The sequence below is a fragment of the Bombina bombina genome, chromosome 1 (assembly GCF_027579735.1).
Source record: "Bombina bombina isolate aBomBom1 chromosome 1, aBomBom1.pri, whole genome shotgun sequence".
Taxonomy (NCBI): Eukaryota; Metazoa; Chordata; class Amphibia; order Anura; family Bombinatoridae; genus Bombina; species Bombina bombina.
Window position 1 is genome coordinate 833,750,096 of NC_069499.1, and position 18,017 is coordinate 833,768,112.

General features: G+C 39.5%; 1 long non-coding RNA gene across 1 annotated transcript in view; it reads left to right on the forward strand.

Annotated features, from left to right (window-relative positions):
- Positions 1-2,525: 2,525 nt before the first annotated feature.
- Positions 2,526-18,017, forward strand: part of LOC128646039 (uncharacterized) — a 198,468-nt gene continuing 182,976 nt past the window's right edge. Inside the window, exon 1 of the long non-coding RNA XR_008400174.1 lies at positions 2,526-2,588. This is a non-coding gene — a long non-coding RNA (uncharacterized LOC128646039). The remainder of the gene's footprint in view (positions 2,589-18,017) is intronic.

An 18,017-nucleotide genomic window follows, 5' to 3' on the forward strand; every position in this document is an offset into this window, starting at 1 on the left:
CTGAAAGGAAGGGCCCTGAACTGCCTAAACAATAATTTAAAGGTTAAATGGTGGATTGGTGACTTACGGTCTCATTAGTCTCAAAGTCTGTAGAAAGATGTGAATAATCGGTAGTAAGGTCAAAATGTCCTAAAAAGGAACAGACAATGGAGACACACACACACACACAAACTCAAACTTGCACATACACCCAAGGAAACGCCAACAGAGACAGCCTCAGAAAACACACAAAGACATATATATATATATATATATATATATATATATATATATATATATATATATATATATATATATATATATATATATATATATACACACACAGACATACACACAGAGAAACAACCACATAAAACACTGAAAGACATACATACACACACCCTCACTGAGACACCCACAGAAAACACAGACATACATACATACACACACACACACACACACCCTCACAGAGGCATCCAGAGAAAAAGCTCAGACATATGCTCACACCCTCACAGACATCCACAGAAAATGCACAAAGACATACACACCCACCCTCACAGAGAGACCCACAGGAAAAAAAATACATACACACTCATAGAGACACAAACCAAAGCACAAAGACATAAACACAGACACCCACAGAAACACTCACAGGAGGAAACATTTATGCACCTTGCATCCCCTAAATCAACAGTGCGTGACATGCATGATAAAAAATTGCAGAAATTAAGAGATCACTTTTTAAAGAATCATATTTGTAAATGTGTAAGCAAAAATAATTCTGTGAATTCAAAATTGTACATTAATGATCTGGGTAGATGGCTAGATGAAGAAAAGTACTTTTAAAAGGTTGACATATGTTTGTTTTTCCCCCATTTACCCCAACTAAGAGCACCACTTCAAATATAGTGTACAAATGTTCCCATCTGTCAGCTGTACTTATGGATTTTGAAAATGCTGTACTCTATATGGTCTTGGTGGAACCATAAGCTGTGGTACTCATACCATTAGATCTGGTTAAATGCAGGATTTAGGCTTGTTGGTATGTATTTCAAAATTAAGTCAGCTGTAGTGTAAACTGAACAGTTTTAAGTTAACCTGTCTCATTTCAAACACTGAGCAATCTTATTCTGAGAGTATAACATTTTATGCAGAGGTAAAAATCTTAGATAAAATGCCTCCTTGCATAAAGGGGCAGTAATCTGGAATGTAATATATTTATATAACTAAAACGAAGAAAAGTAGGACATGCTGAGACTGGAAGTTACTGAATAACTGGGTTTATTGGATGAATCCAGAAGTATACAGGTATAGGTCATAGTCAGTAGGGCCTGACGCGTTTTCGGCCTGAGGCTGTGGAAAGGGGGATAGAGAGACTCTGGAAATGGGGAGAGAGCCCCAGAGACGTTGAAACTTAATAGACTGACCGTTTTCCCAAGTTTATGCATATTGACTGGGACTCTAACCCCTGTAGCGATCTCTTGTTTATACTGTGCAGAGATTGTGGGTTAAAAGACTGAGCACTTCCTTTCTGTGTTTTGTATTTTATTTTATATATATATATATATATATATATATATATATATATATATATATATATATATATATACACACACACATATCTGCCAAAAGGGCACCTACCATTTGTGTATTGAGGAGGAAACATGTCTGCATGCATTGTCTACAGCATTGTAAAATAATCATAAATACACTTCTGCTAAAAAAAATTGTTTTTGTGGACCCCTGGCCCCACCATACAACTACTACCACACTAAAGTTACAATCCGAAATTGCACAAAGAAATAAAAAACATTTGCTAAGTAAGTCCTTCTTCCTCTGCAAATGAAAGTGATCTGCCGTCTGACACAGGCACACACTGTACAAACAATGTGCCAAGTCTGTCTCACACTGTGCATAATGGTTTAGTGCACACTCAGAAGTCCTCTCAAATGCTAATACTTTACTCCTTGTAATAAAACTTCCCATGCTCAATTAGCACTCTGCTGTAGTACCCACTGGTGGCTGCCAAAATTAAAAAAAGAAAAAAAAAACTTTTTCTTTTTTTTAGTTCTTGCCTCATGGGGCCCCCCTGGCCCATTGGGCCCCTAACAGGAATTAACCCTTGTCACCCCCTGATGGCGGCCCTGTGAGTGTGTGTATGTATATCTATCTATATATATCTATCTCAGCAATGCGCAATAACTATCGCCCGGGACATGCAGTTTTTTTACATTTAGCCCTGCTGCGGGCAAGCAGACCTTAGCAAGGCTAAATATTTTTTTTGTTTTGTTATTTTAACAGCGGCCAGCAGGGGGTGTGGCGGTACATACTTGTCAATGTGTTGCTTGCGGGCAGGAGCGCTAATAAGGGCGACTTAGGAAAATGGGGTACTATCTTTTAAATTTATCTATCTCATAGCTTCATTTAAAAAAAAAAAAAAAATCTTGTCTGAAAATGTTTTCCCCGTGCGCAGGCTGCAACTGTTCAGTGCGTGCGGGCTTCCGTAGGGAAAGGAGGAGGGGGTGGAGCAGCAATGCAGGGGGTGCGCTGCTCTGGGTGGAACACTAAGGAGGAATTTGCTGGTTACCTCAGCTCTGATGGGTGCAAAGGTAAAACAAAGCCCGTACATACAGTAGATAAAAACCAATTGGCTAATCCCCAAAACCATTTTATTTACAGATTCATAATACACACATGGTTCTGTTTTCCAACATGATTAGTGAGCAAAATATCTGTGCAAATATAATATACTTTAGTACGGAATACTGTGAGTGATTAATGCTTTCTGCTTTAGCAGAGCGCACAGATGAACAGTTACATTAGCTCTGATATTTACAGTCCAGAAGGATGATTTCAGATGTCATGACATCCGCTTAATAAATTATGGGGGTTACTTATACAAAGAGGCCCTGCAGTCTGCGTTGGCTATATGAGCCAATAAATGTACAGGGCTGAGCAGAAGAGGAGCGGATGAATTATTAGCTATCAGCGCCTTCCTTGTCTCACGGCTTTGTATTACTTGCTTTATTATGGTCTCTTATGCTTTTTATATTTCTCACATTCTCTTTCATATTTTTCTGTCATTGAACTTCCACATCTACAATTTTCAAAAAAAAGGGTTTACTGAAGCAGACAGTTCAGAAAGTGCACCACGGAAAATAGCTCAGACAGTGAAGTACAGGTTTTTTCTTTTACTCCAGTCTGATCGATCTTCCGTAGTGCACTATCTGAACCGTCTGCTTCAATAAACCCTTTTTTTAAAAAAAAAAAAGGCTTTGTTTTTGAACAGTTACATTATTATATATTTTTTCTGATTTATGTGGGGTTGATCCGTTTTAAGCCTCTGTTTCATGTGTATCTGCTTAATGCAGCCCGAGCACCGTGCAGAGATACTGTGCTTTGTCAATCCCCATTGAAGAGCGAGTGAGGTCATAATGTAACTTTAAACACAAGCCCCTCACGGTAAGCAGCAGAGGGGAGACGGGGATGGGCAGGCAGACTTGAGAGCTTTGCTCGGCTGTGTCTGTGCAGTGAAGGGTTTGCTAGATTAAACTTTAGTTCTACTTGTGAGATGATTTTAGTAACAGGGACTTGTAACTGAGAGACAGGACACATTATGCTGTACAAGCCCTATTTGCTTGCTAACACCAGAAGCATGCTACTTGCTGGGAGGTATGAGGCAATATACCAACACAGACCTGCATGAACCTCAATTATAGGTAATATGCTGATTAAGTGCTGATTAAGTTTTTACTTGCATTGGAATAGCCCAAATGTTTTATTTTAATGTAATGGCACATAGTAAAATATTTGGGCTATTCTAATGCTATTAAAAAAATCATTTTACTAGCATTAGTTGTTGCAGTATGTATGAGAAGATTTCCTGCATCCTCTAGCTCAGCATGCCATCTTGTTCTTTTAGCACATCCCAATTATATTCCCCTAGCTGGTACTGTTTATTGGACATGTCTAAAAATGGGGCTTGTTTAAAAATAGTCTGGTGTAAAATTAAATTATTTCTTTCTTTCTCTCTTTCTTTCTCTCTTTCTTTCTCTCTTTCTCTCTTTCTTTCTCTCTTTCTTTCTCTCTCTTTCTCTCTCTATCTTTCTTTCTCTCTATCTCTCTCTCTCTGTCTCTCTCTTTCTTTCTTTCTTTCTTTCTTTCTTTCTTTCTTTCTTTCTCTCTCTCTCTTTTTCACTCTCTTTTTCTCTTTTTTTTTTTTTTTCTCCCCTCAGTACCTCATTATGCCCCAACAATTTCATGCCGTCTAACCAAAGATTGCTCATGCTAGCTATATATATAAGTTTACATACCCTGGCAGAATTTATGATTTCTTGGCTATTTTTCAGAGAATAATAAAACTTTTCTTTCACTGATGGTTAGTGTTTGGCTAAAGCCATTTGTTATAAATCAACTGTGTTTACTCTTTCTTTCATGTAATTAGCAAGAGTCCATGAGCTAGTGACGTATGGGATATACATTCCTACCAGGAGGGGCAAAGTTTCCCAAACCTCAAAATGCCTACAAATACACCCCTCACCACACCCACAAATCAGTTTTACAAACTTTGCCTCCTATGGAGGTGGTGAAGTAAGTTTGTGCTAGATTCTACGTTGATATGCGCTCCGCAGCAGGTTGGAGCCCGGTTTTCCTCTCAGCGTGCAGTGAATGTCAGAGGGATGTGAGGAGAGTATTGCCTATTTGAATTCAATGATCTCCTTCTACGGGGTCTATTTCATAGGTTCTCTGTTATCGGTCGTAGAGATTCATCTCTTACCTCCCTTTTCAGATCGACGATATACTCTTATATATATATACCATTACCTCTGCTGATTTTCGTTTCAGTACTGGTTTGGCTTTCTACAACATGTAGATGAGTGTCCTGGGGTAAGTAAATCTTATTTTCTGTGACACTCTAAGCTATGGTTGGGCACTTTTTTATAAAGTTCTAAATATATGTATTCAAACATTTATTTGCCTTGACTCAGGATGTTCAACATTCCTTATTTTCAGACAGTCAGTTTCATATTTGGGATAATGCATTTGAATCAATCATTTTTTCTTACCTTAAAATTTGACTTTTCCCTGTGGGCTGTTAGGCTCGCGGGGGCTGAAAATGCTTCATTTTATTGCGTCATTCTTGGCGCTGACTTTTTTGGCGCAAAATTTTTTTCTGTTTCCGGCGTCATACGTGTCGCCGGAAGTTGCGTCATTTTTGACGTTCTTTTGCGTCAAAAGTGTCGGCGTTCCGGATGTGGCGTCATTTTTGGCGCCAAAAGCATTTAGGCGCCAAATAATGTGGGCGTCTTATTTGGCGCTAAAAAAATATGGGCGTCACTTTTGTCTCCACATTATTTAAGTCTCATTATTTATTGCTTCTGGTTGCTAGAAGCTTGTTCTCTGGCATTTTTTCCCATTCCTGAAACTGTCATTTAAGGAATTTGATTAATTTTGCTTTATATGTTGTTTTTTCTATTACATATTGCAAGATGTCCCACGTTGCAACTGAGTCAGAAGATACTTCTGGAAAATCGCTGCCTGGTGCTGGAGCTACCAAAGCTAAGTGTATCTGCTGTAAACTTTTGGTAGCTGTTCCTCCAGCTGTTGTTTGTATTGAATGTCATGACAAACTTGTTAATGCAGATAATATTTCCTTTAGTAAAGTTCCATTAACTGTTGCTGTTCCGTCAACATCTAATACTCAGAGTGTTCCTGATAACATAAGAGATTTTGTTTCTAAATCCATTAAGAAGGCTATGTCTGTTATTCCTCCTTCTAGTAAACATAAAAAGTCTTTTAAAACTTCTCATTGTTCAGATGAATTTTTAAATGAACATCATCATTCTGATTCTGATAGTGGTTCTTCTGGTTCAGAGGATTCTGTCTCAGAGGTTGATGCTGATAAATCTTCATATTTATTTAAAATGGAATTTATTCGTTCTTTACTTAAAGAAGTTCTAATTGCTTTAGAAATAGAGGATTCTGGTCCTCTTGATACTAAATCTAAACGTTTAGATACGGTTTTTAAATCTCCTGTAGTTATTCCAGAAGTTTTTCCTGTTCCTGGTGCTATTTCTGAAGTAATTTCCAGGGAATGGAATAATTTGGGTAATTCATTTACTCCTTCTAAACGTTTTAAGCAATTATATCCTGTGCCATCTGACAGATTAGAGTTTTGGGACAAAATCCCTAAGGTTGATGGGGCTGTCTCTACTCTTGCTAAGCGTACTACTATTCCTACGGCAGATGGTACTTCCTTTAAGGATCCTTTAGATAGGAAAATTGAATCCTTTCTAAGAAAAGCTTATTTGTGTTCAGGTAAATCTTCTTAGACCTGCTATATCATTGGCTGATGTTGCTGCAGCTTCAACTTTTTGGTTGGAAGCTTTAGCGCAACAAGTAACAGATCATAATTTTCATAGCATTATTATTCTTCTTCAACATGCTAATAATTTTATTTGTGATGCCATCTTTGATATCATTAGAGTTGATGTCAGGTATATGTCTCTAGCTATTTTAGCTAGAAGAGCTTTATGGCTTAAAACTTGGAATGCTGATATGTCTTCTAAGTCTACTCTGCTTTCCCTTTCTTTCCAGGGTAATAAATTATTTGGTTCTCAGTTGGATTCTATTATCTCAACTGTTACTGGAGGGAAAGGAACTTTTTTACCACAGGATAAAAAATCTAAAGGTAAATTCAGGTCTAATAATCGTTTTCGTTCCTTTCGTCACAACAAGGAACAAAAGCCTGATCCTTCATCCTCAGGAGCGGTATCAGTTTGGAAACCATCTCCAGTCTGGAATAAATCCAAGCCTTTTAGAAAATCAAAGCCAGCTCCTAAGTCCACATGAAGGTGCGGCCCTCATTCCAGCTCAGCTGGTAGGGGGCAGATTACGTTTTTTCAAAGAAATTTGGATCAATTCCGTTCACAATCTTTGGATTCAGAACATTGTTTCAGAAGGGTACAGAATTGGTTTCAAGATAAGACCTCCTGCAAAGAGATTTTTTCTTTCCCGTGTCCCAGTAAATCCAGCGAAGGCTCAAGCATTTCTGAAATGTGTTTCAGATCTAGAGTTAGCTGGAGTAATTATGCCAGTTCCAGTTCTGGAACAGGGGCTGGGGTTTTATTCAAATCTCTTCATTGTACCAAAGAAGGAGAATTCCTTCAGACCAGTTCTGGATCTAAAAATATTGAATCGTTATGTAAGGATACCAACATTCAAAATGGTAACTGTAAGGACTATCCTGCCTTTTGTTCAGCAAGGGCATTATATGTCTACAATAGATTTACAGGATGCATATCTGCATATTCCGATTTCATCCAGATCACTATCAGTTTCTCAGATTCTCTTTCCTAGACAAGCATTACCAGTTTGTGGCTCTGCCGTTTGGCCTAGCAACAGCTCCAAGAATTTTTACAAAGGTTCTCGGTGCCCTTCTGTCTGTAATCAGAGAACAGGGTATTGTGGTATTTCCTTATTTGGACGATATCTTGGTACTTGCTCAGTCTTCACATTTAGCAGAATCTCATACGAATCGACTTGTGTTGTTTCTTCAAGATCATGGTTGGAGGATCAATTTACTAAAAAGTTCATTGATTCCTCAGACAAGGGTAACCTTTTTGGGTTTCCAGATAGATTCAGTGTCCATGACTCTATCTTTGACAGACAAGAGACGTCTAAAATTGATCTCAGCTTGTCGAAACCTTCAGTCACAATCATTCCCTTCGGTAGCCTTATGCATGGAAATTCTAGGTCTTATGACTGCTGCATCGGACGCGATCCCCTTTGCTCGTTTTCACATGCGACCTCTTCAGCTCTGTATGCTGAACCAATGGTGCAGGGATTACACAAAGATATCTCAATTAATATCTTAAAAACCGATTGTACGACACTCTCTGACGTGGTGGACAGATCACCATTGTTTAGTTCAGGGGGCTTCTTTTGTTCTTCCGACCTGGACTGTAATTTCAACAGATGCAAGTCTTACAGGTTGGGGAGCTGTGTGGGGGTCTCTGACGGCACAAGGGGTTTGGGAATCTCAGGAGGTGAGATTACCGATCAATATTTTGGAACTCCGTGCAATTTTCAGAGCTCTTCAGTCTTGGCCTCTTCTGAAGAGAGAATCGTTCATTTGTTTTCAGACAGACAATGTCACAACTGTGCCATACATCAATCATCAAGGAGGGACTCACAGTCCTCTAGCTATGAAAGAAGTATCTCGAATTCTGGTTTGGGCGGAATCCAGCTCCTGTCTAGTTTCTGCGGTTCATATCCCAGGTATAGACAATTGGGAAGCGGATTATCTCAGTCGCCAAACGTTGCATCCGGGCGAATGGACTCTTCACCCAGAGGTATTACTTCAGATTGTTCAAATGTGGGGACTTCCAGAAATAGATCTGATGGCCTCTCATCTAAACAAGAAACTTCCCAGGTATCTGTCCAGATCCAGGGATCCTCAAGCGGAAGCAGTGGATGCATTGTCACTTCCTTGGAAGTATCATCCTGCCTATATCTTTCCGCCTCTAGTTCTTCTTCCAAGAGTGATCTCCAAGATTCTGAAGGAATGCTCGTTTGTTCTGCTAGTAGCTCCAGCATGGCCTCACAGGTTTTGGTATGCGGATCTTGTCCGGATGGCTTCTTGCCGACCGTGGACTCTTCCGTTAAGACCAGACCTTCTGTCGCAAGGTCCTTTTTTCCATCAGGATCTCAAATCCTTAAATTTAAAGGTATGGAGATTGAACACTTGATTCTTAGTCAAAGAGGTTTCTCTGACTCTGTGATTAATACTATGTTACAGGCTCGTAAATCTGTATCTAGGGAGATATATTATAGAGTCTGGAAGACTTATATTTTTTGGTGTCTTTCTCATTATTTTTCCTGGCATTCCTTTAGAATTCCGAGAATTTTACAGTTTCTTCAGGATGGTTTGGATAAAGGTTTGTCTGCAAGTTCCTTGAAAGGACAAATCTCTGCTCTTTCTGTTCTTTTTCACAGAAAGATTGCTAATCTTCCTGATATTCATTGTTTTGTACAAGCTTTGGTTCGTATAAAACCTGTTATTAAGTCAATTTCTCCTCCCTGGAGTTTGAATTTGGTTCTGGGGGCTCTTCAAGCTCCTCCGTTTGAACCTATGCATTCATTGGACATTAAATTACTTTCTTGGAAAGTTTTGTTCCTTTTGGCCATCTCTTCTGCCAGAAGAGTTTCTGAATTATCTGCTTTTTCTTGTGAGTCTCCTTTTCTGATTTTTCACCAGGATAAGGCGGTGTTGCGAACTTCTTTTGAATTTTTACCTAAGGTTGTGAATTCCAACAACATTAGTAGAGAAATTGTGGTTCCTTCATTATGTCCTAATCCTAAGAATTCTAAGGAGAAATCATTGCATTCTTTGGATGTAGTTAGAGCTTTGAAATATTATGTTGAAGCTACTAAGACTTTCCGAAAGACTTCTAGTCTATTTATTTGTTATCTTTTCCGGTTCTAGGAAAGGTCAGAAGGCCTCTGCCATTTTGTTGGCATCTTGGTTGAAATCTTTAATTCATCATGCTTATGTCGAGTCGGGTAATACTCCGCCTCAAAGGATTACAGCTCATTCTACTAGGTCAGTTTCTACTTCCTGGGCGTTTAGGAATGAAGCGTCGGTTGATCAGATTTGCAAAGCAGCAACTTGGTCTTCTTTGCATACTTTTACTAAATTCTACCATTTTGATGTGTTTTCTTTTTCTGAAGCTGTTTTTGGTAGAAAAGTACTTCAGGCAGCTGTTTCAATTTGAATCTTCTGCTTATATTTTCAGTTTTTTTCATTATAAAATTTAAACTTTATTTTGGGTGTGGATTATTTTTCAGCGGAATTGGCTGTCTTTATTTTATCCCTCCCTCTCTAGTGACTCTTGCGTGGAAAGATCCACATCTTGGGTAGTCATTATCCCATACGTCACTAGCTCATGGACTCTTGCTAATTACATGAAAGAAAACATAATTTATGTAAGAACTTACCTGATAAATTCATTTCTTTCATATTAGCAAGAGTCCATGAGGCCCACCCTTTTTGTGGTGGTTATGATTTTTTTGTTTAAAGCACAATTATTCCAATTCCTTATTTTTTATGTTTTCGCACTTTTTTCTTATCACCCCACTTCTTGGCTATTCGTTAAACTGATTTGTGGGTGTGGTGAGGGGTGTATTTGTAGGCATTTTGAGGTTTGGGAAACTTTGCCCCTCCTGGTAGGAATGTATATCCCATACGTCACTAGCTCATGGACTCTTGCTAATATGAAAGAAATGAATTTATCAGGTAAGTTCTTACATCAATTATGTTTTTTAAATCATAGTGACAACAGAAACTACCCAAATGACCCTGATCAAAAGTTTACATACCCTGGTGATTTTGGCCTTATAACATGCACACAAGTTGGCACAAAGGGGTTTGAATGGCTATTAAAGGTTTGCTTGTAATTAGTGTGTGTGTAAAAGCTCAATGAGTTTCTGGACTCCTGACAGACCCTTGCATCTTTCATCCAGTGCTGCACTGACGTTTCTGGATTCTGAGTCATGGGGAAATCAAAAGAATTGTCAAAGGATCTGTGGGAATAAGTAGTTGAACTGTATAAAACAGGAAAGGGATATAAAAAGATATCCAAGGAATTGAGAATGCCAATCAGCAGTGTTCAAACTCTAATAAAGAAGTGGAAAATGAGGGGTTCTGTTGAAACCAAACCACGGTCAGGTAGACCAACTAAAATTTCAGCCACAACTGCAAAGAAAAACCAACAAATAACTTCAGGTGAAATAGAGGACTCTCTGAAAACATGTGGTGTGGCTGTTTCAAGATGCACAATAAGGAGGCACTTGAAGAAAGATGGGCTGCATGGTCGAGTCGCCAGAAGAAAGCCATTACTACGCAAATGCCACAAAGTATCCCGCTTACAATACGCCAAACAGAACAGAGACAAGCCTCAAACCTTCTGGCACAACGTCATTTGGAGTGATGAGACCAAAATTGAGCTTTTTGGCCACAACTATAAACGCTACATTTGCAGAGGAGTCAACAAGTCCTATGATGAAAGGTACACCATTCCTACTGTGAAACACGGAGGTGGATCGCTGATGTTTTGGGGATGTGTGAGCTACAAAGGCACAAGGAATTTGGTCAGAATTGATAGCAAGATGAATGCAGTATGTTATCAAAAAATACTGGAAGAAAATTTGCATTCATCAGCCTGGAAGCTGCGTATAGGACGTACTTGGACATTCCAACATGACTGATCCTAAACACAAGGGCAAGTCGACCTGTCATTGACTACAGCAGAATAAAGTGAAGGTTCTGGAGTGGTCATCTCAGTCTCCTGACCTGAATATCATTGAGCCACTCTGAGGAGATCTCAAACGTGCAGTTCATGCAAGACAGCCCAAGAATTTACAGGAACTGGAGGCTTTTTACCAGGAAGAATGGGCATCTTTACCATCCGAGAAGATAAAGAGCCTCATCCTCAAACACCACTAAAGTCTTCAAGCTGTCATTGATGTTAAAGGGGGCATTACATGGTATTAAGAATTAGGGTATGTAAAACTTTTGACCAGGGCCATTTGGGTAGTTTCTGTTGTCATTATGATTGAAAAAGAGTAAACTCAGTTGATTGATAATAAATGGCTTCAACCAAACACTAACATGAGTGAAAGAAAAGTTTTTGTGTTATCATTCATATTCTCTGAAAAATGGCCAAGAAATGTATGTATATATACCCAGAAGCAGCCTCTTTTAGACCAGTGTGCTTTTCACAGAGGAAACTTTCCTGAAGTATATCAGTCTGATTCCGCCAAGTAAGGTCAGTCCTGATATACTTCAGGAAAGTTTTCCTCTGTGAAAAGCACACTGGTCTAAAAGAGGCTTCTTCCGGGTGGTAAATCGCCAAAGAACTAGCTGATGAGCTGTTGTTTGTTCCTGGTAGAGCCCTTGTCTCAATGTATGCAAAATAATATGACCCTGGGGAAGTCTCCCTATGGGTGATGGGGGAATCCAGACGTGGACTGCTTGCCCAGTGTGCTTAGAGGAATGTGGCTGCACCTCACTGACAAGGCCCATAGGAGGCCGAAATGATTGTCTGGGGTTATCATGTTTCTTGTTCAGAGGAGAATTGCCTGGTATTTCAGGGCTGGACTGACCTTACTTGGCGGGATCAGACTGATATACTTCAGGAAAGTTTTCCTCTGTGAAAAGCACAGTGGTCTAAAAGAGGCTGCTTCTGGGTGGTAAATCGCCAAATAACTAGCTGATGAGCTTTTGTTCCTTCCTGGTAGATCGCTTCTCTCTTCGTATGCAAATTAATATGACCCTGGGGAAGTCTCCCTATGGGTGATGGGGGGGAAACCAGATGTGGACTCTTTGCCCAGTGTGCTTAGAGGAATGTGGCTGCACCTCACTGACGAGGCCCATAGGAGGCTGAAACGATCGTCTGGGGTTATCATGTTTCTTGCTCAAAGGAGAATTGCCTGGTTTTTCGGGGCTGGACTGACCTTACTTGGCGGGATCAGACTGATATACTTCAGGAAAGTTTTCCTCTGTGAAAAGCACACTGGTCTAAGAGGCTGCTTTTGGGTGGTAAATCGCCAAAGAACTAGCTGATGAGCTGTTTTCTCGTTCCTGGTAGAGCGCTTCTCTCTTTGTATGTATGTATGTATGTATGTATGTATGTGTATATATATATATATATATATATATATATATATATATATATATATATATATATATATATATATATATATATATATATATATACACACATACATACACACACAATCCAACAATTGCAGTCTCTGGATTTAAACCACAGCAACTTTATTGTGTGATGTTTCAGAGCATTCGCCCCTTCCTCAGACAGCCATAAAGTGAACAAAACAGTGCTTATATATTCAAACAAGCTCCTCCCACTTTCTCTACAATCAATCATAAAGGTATCATAATTGATACCAATTACATATAGGTGATAATATATACAAAGCATCTTGTGAATGCAAATACAGCCATGTCAGGATATGAGCCATATATCATTAGTGCATAACATTTAGTCATATATATCAAAAGTGCATATCTCTAGTGACAAATGTTCCCTCACTGATTTTGCCAATATGTCCACGATTGGGTATATGTGGTGACAAATGTCATCCGTTCCTTTGTAATTTCCTTTCGTTGATCTGTCAGCAATTCAGTTCTAGTATATTCGTTAGCTGTCTTCTGCGCCCTTTTAATGGTATGAAAAGTATATCCACTCTGTGAGAATTTTCTTGACATCTCCTGTAGTTGTGTTGCCTCTTTTTGGGAGTTATTCCTTATTGGTTTGATAAGGGATGGTGGATGACAGCTATTTGCTAATAGCAACAAATTTCTGTCCGTGGGTTTATGGTATATCGTCATTTCCAATAGTGACCCATCCTTAAAGATCCAAGAACTCAACTTCATTTCGACTGTGTACCATTTTGAACTTCACAGGTGTTGTCAGTTTGTTCAAGGTTTCAAACCAAGATATGAGGCTGACCTCATCACCTCTCCAGATTAACAGGATATCATCAATGTACCGCTTATACATGATGACCTTGGGGTTTTCATAGACTCTCATTACATTAAAGGGACACTGTAACCAAAATGTTTCTTCCGTGATTCAGATAGAGCATGAAATTTTAAGCAACTTTCTAATTTTCTCCTATTATCAAATTTTCTTCATTCTCTTGGTATCTTTATTTGAAATGCAAGAATGTAAGTTTAGATGCCGGCCCATTTTTGGTGAACAACCTGGGTTGTCCTTGCTGATTGGTGGATAAATTCATCCACCAATAAAAAAGTGCTGTCCAGAGTACTGAAACCAAAAAAAAGCTTAGATGCCTTCTTTTTCAAATAATGATAGCAAGAAAACGAAGAAAAATTGAAAATAGGAGTAAATTAGAAAGTTGCTTAAAATTGCATGCTCTTTCTGAATTACAAAAGAAAAAATTTGGGTTCAGTGTCCCTTTAACCTCGTAGTCCTCCATATAGAGGTTGGCGTACAATGGGACCATATTCAACCCCATAGCTGTTCCTGTGATTTGCTGGAAATACTTGGTTTCAAATCTAAAGTATTTGTAGGTTAAACACAGTTGTAAAATCTTGATGATATAATCACTCTCAGGTCCCACATATGGGTATCTTGATAAAGCCTTTCTATCCCCATCATGGTGTGGGATGATCGTATATAAGATTGTGACGTCCATCGTCACCAGGTAGTCATCAGGACCAATAGCTTGAATTTCAGACACTAGACAGAGAATATTAGTGGAGTCACGGACATATGATGCCATCTGTTTCACAAGTGGTTAAAGATAGTAATCCACCTACTGGGCCAATGGACTCAATAATGACCCTCTGGCGGATACGATGGGTCAGCCTGGTGGTTTTTAATAAGCTCTTGTGGACCTTTGGAAGTGTATAGAGAAATGGGGAAATAGGTTATTTCACAATTAGCCATTCATATGTTTCCTTAGTGATCAATTATCTTTCAAATCCATCCTTCAATACATCTGAGACAATCCCCTGGGATTATGATCATTTGGTGTCGGGAGATACCAATGGAGACGCATATACCTATGACCCAGGCACAAGGCCCTGCTCTATCTGTACCACTTGATGTAGAGGGTGCTGAAATGCTTACCCTGTCTGAGGTGCATGGAGCAAGGATTTTGTTTGAATATGAAGAGATTACACCCGACACTGAAACAGCACAATCCATCTACCTAGCCCTACTTAAACTGAGAGGGAAGTGGATTTACATTTCCATGGTGTATACCTGTCTGAGTTTTATAAGAAGAAAATGATCCCCAAAGGCTTCCGCATCCACAATGTACCCACGATTGGAGGAACAATAGTGAGTTTTGCAAGAAATGGTGCGCAGTATTGAATAAATGTTGATTAGATTTGCTGCTACTGGTAGTAGAGGAGGTGAGATCACTTTTGGGCAAAGTAAAGAATTAAATTCAAATATTTGATACAACGAAGGGCACTATTCTGCAACAAGATCATACAGAATACTGGCTTACTAAACTATCCCAGCAGGTGAAGGAATACAAGAAAGCATTAGTGGCCTTTAAAAATAAAAAAACTACATCAAGTGGTGGAAGACTATATAAAGAAAGACAGGTATATAAATGGATGCTGAGTCCAAAGGAAAGACAGACGTACAGACCACAAAGGCCACGTAGGCAGAAGATGTACACAAGGAGACATTTTAACACAGTCGATGCCAGTTCAGGCTCTGACTCTGATGCCCCTGTGAGATATGAGTATGAGAGACCTGCTACATCTGGCTCACAGCAGCATTTTTTAGGGGTGACTACAAGAGCAGGCCACCAAAAAAAGGAAGGAGACCACATCCAAGGAGAGGGGGGAACAATCGGAAGACCTCCACTACCTGGAAGGGGAGGAGGATATAGTGATCAATCTGAAAGGCCCCTATCTCCAGTAGAACAGAGATGACTAAATAGGGGTCTCACATTTGTACCCTCAAAGAATCTTAGTGAATTTGACACTTGACTGGACGTACAGAGGTTCCAAAGGAACCTGAGATTACAAGATTTCTTTCAACATGGGACCGACACTGATGGTGACATATCGTTTAAACGGAGGAGTACATTTGATCCAGTACAAACATCCTCAAGTATTAAAACATATATGAGACTGGTGCTACAAGGGGTGCTATCTATGTCGGCAAAACAAATGAGAGAGAATATTTAATCCGAGGAACAGAAGGTCGAAAGACCCTACGATTGTGATCCGCAAAGCGGATAAAGGAGGAGCAATCATGGTACTCAACTATTCAGATTACAGAGAGGAGATCTGCTCACAATTGGAGGACCAATTGGTGTATCAACCCCAGTTGGGCAACCCCATTAAACAATTTCAGGGTATTGTCTCCGATGTATTGAATAATGGATTAGAAAGAGAATTGATCACTAAGGTAACATATGAATGGCTAATTGTGAAATGTCCTATTTGCCCAATTCTCTATACACTTCCAAAGGTCCACAAGAGCTTATTGAAACCACCGGGCCGACCCATCTTATCCGCCAGAGGCTCCTTATTGAGTCCAATGGCCCAGTGGGTGGATTACTATCTTTAACCACTTGTGAAACAGATGGCATCATATGTCCGTGACTCCACTAATATTCTCCATCTAGTGTCTGAAATTCATGGTATTGGTCCTGATGACTACCTGGTGACGATGGACATCACAAGCTTATACACGATCATCCCACACCATGATGGGATAGAGGCGATCCGAAAGGCTTCATCAAGATACCCATATGTGGGACCTGAGAGTGGATTACATCATCAAGATTTTACAGCTGTGTTTAACATATAACTACTTTAGGTTTGAAACCAAGTATTTTCAACAAATCACAGGAACGGCGATGGGGTCGAATATGGCCCCATTGTACGCCAACCTCTATATGGAGGACTACAAGGTTAATGTGAGTCTATGAAAACCCCAAGGTTATCATGTATAAGCAGTACATTGATGATGTCCTGTTAATCTGGAGAGGTGACAAGGTCAGCCTTATATCTTGGCTTGAAACCTTGAACAAACTGACAACACCTGTGAAGTTCAAAATGGTACACAGTCGAAATAAAGTTGAGTTCTTGGACCCTATGCTAACAGACCCTATGCATGCATACTCCAAGGAATCATGGTTAAAGACCCTGAAGCTGGGATATTTCAAATGCATCAGTGTATCACTTGCAATTCAATGATCCAAAGCAGTTTGTTTCATCTTCCACATTCCAGAGGTATAATATCAAATGCCATCTAACCTGTTCAACTAAATACTAAAACGGACGATGATATTAAGAAAAGAATGGCTTATCGTAGTGCAATCAGAATGACTTTGAAAAAAAGGAAAACAGACCAACCGGTGGCGAGGAACTTTCTGGAGATGAACCACACAGTAAAGGATCTACGCTTCATACTAATCGATTATGTACCCCCCCCCCCCTGGTCAAGGGGGGGACCGAAAGAAGAGGCTCCTACAGTTGGAGACACAATGGATTTTTTCCCTGGGGATTGTACATCCAGGAGGCCTGAATACTAGTGTGGATTGGCACTGTTTCCTGTAATACATACTGACATGGGAAGCTTTTCTACCATACTCTAAGACATGGGGCGGTAAGGTATAGCTAATAATATTACAGGTCTTGCTTAGCCTAGTAATGGTATATAATTCGGTTTAGTGTTGGGTATGTCCGCACTTAATATATGTTAATATAACAGATGTTTCTGCCCCGTTTGCAGAGCTATTATTTAGCTATGTTATGACATGTCAGGCTCTCATTGCTGCCCATTGTTCTACCGTGTAGGTTTTTCTATTTTGTAGGTTTTTCCACTTTGTAGATTGTTCTACTCCTGTATATTTCTCTATTATGTATATTTTTCTATTCTCTACAGGGTATAGAGTAACATATAAACATACTGAGTAATCTTTAAGGTTATCCCTTTTGTGTATGTGTATATATATATATATATATATATATATATATATATATATATTTACTATGGTTCCTTGGAGAATGTAATTTGCCAGTTTATATATTTGTGCCCTCCCCGTAGTCTTTGATAAACGTTGCACTTTTGATGACAGTGATTATATAACAGAGCCAGTATATTTATCGCTATACTGTCTGATGCAGTGCGTGGATGAAGAATATGGATCAGCTGATTGAGGGTGTATGGGGTCTGACATCTGATCACATGGTGTTCCTGATGATTGGCCTATTCAGAGGGCGTCTATGACATCACTGGACATGCCCCTTGGTGCGATGAGACGGAAAGACATTACGGTGTACACACTGAATGTGTAAAAGGTGGCTAGAACGGAGGTCTGGTGATGGTGTTATATTCACCTTTTGGCCCCTGTTATAATATAATAGTGATGCACACGTAATTGAATATCTGCTATGCCGGAGGAGGGGGTGTATCCTGGATAGTGGTAAAGCCTCTTGATTGGCTGTCATGCAA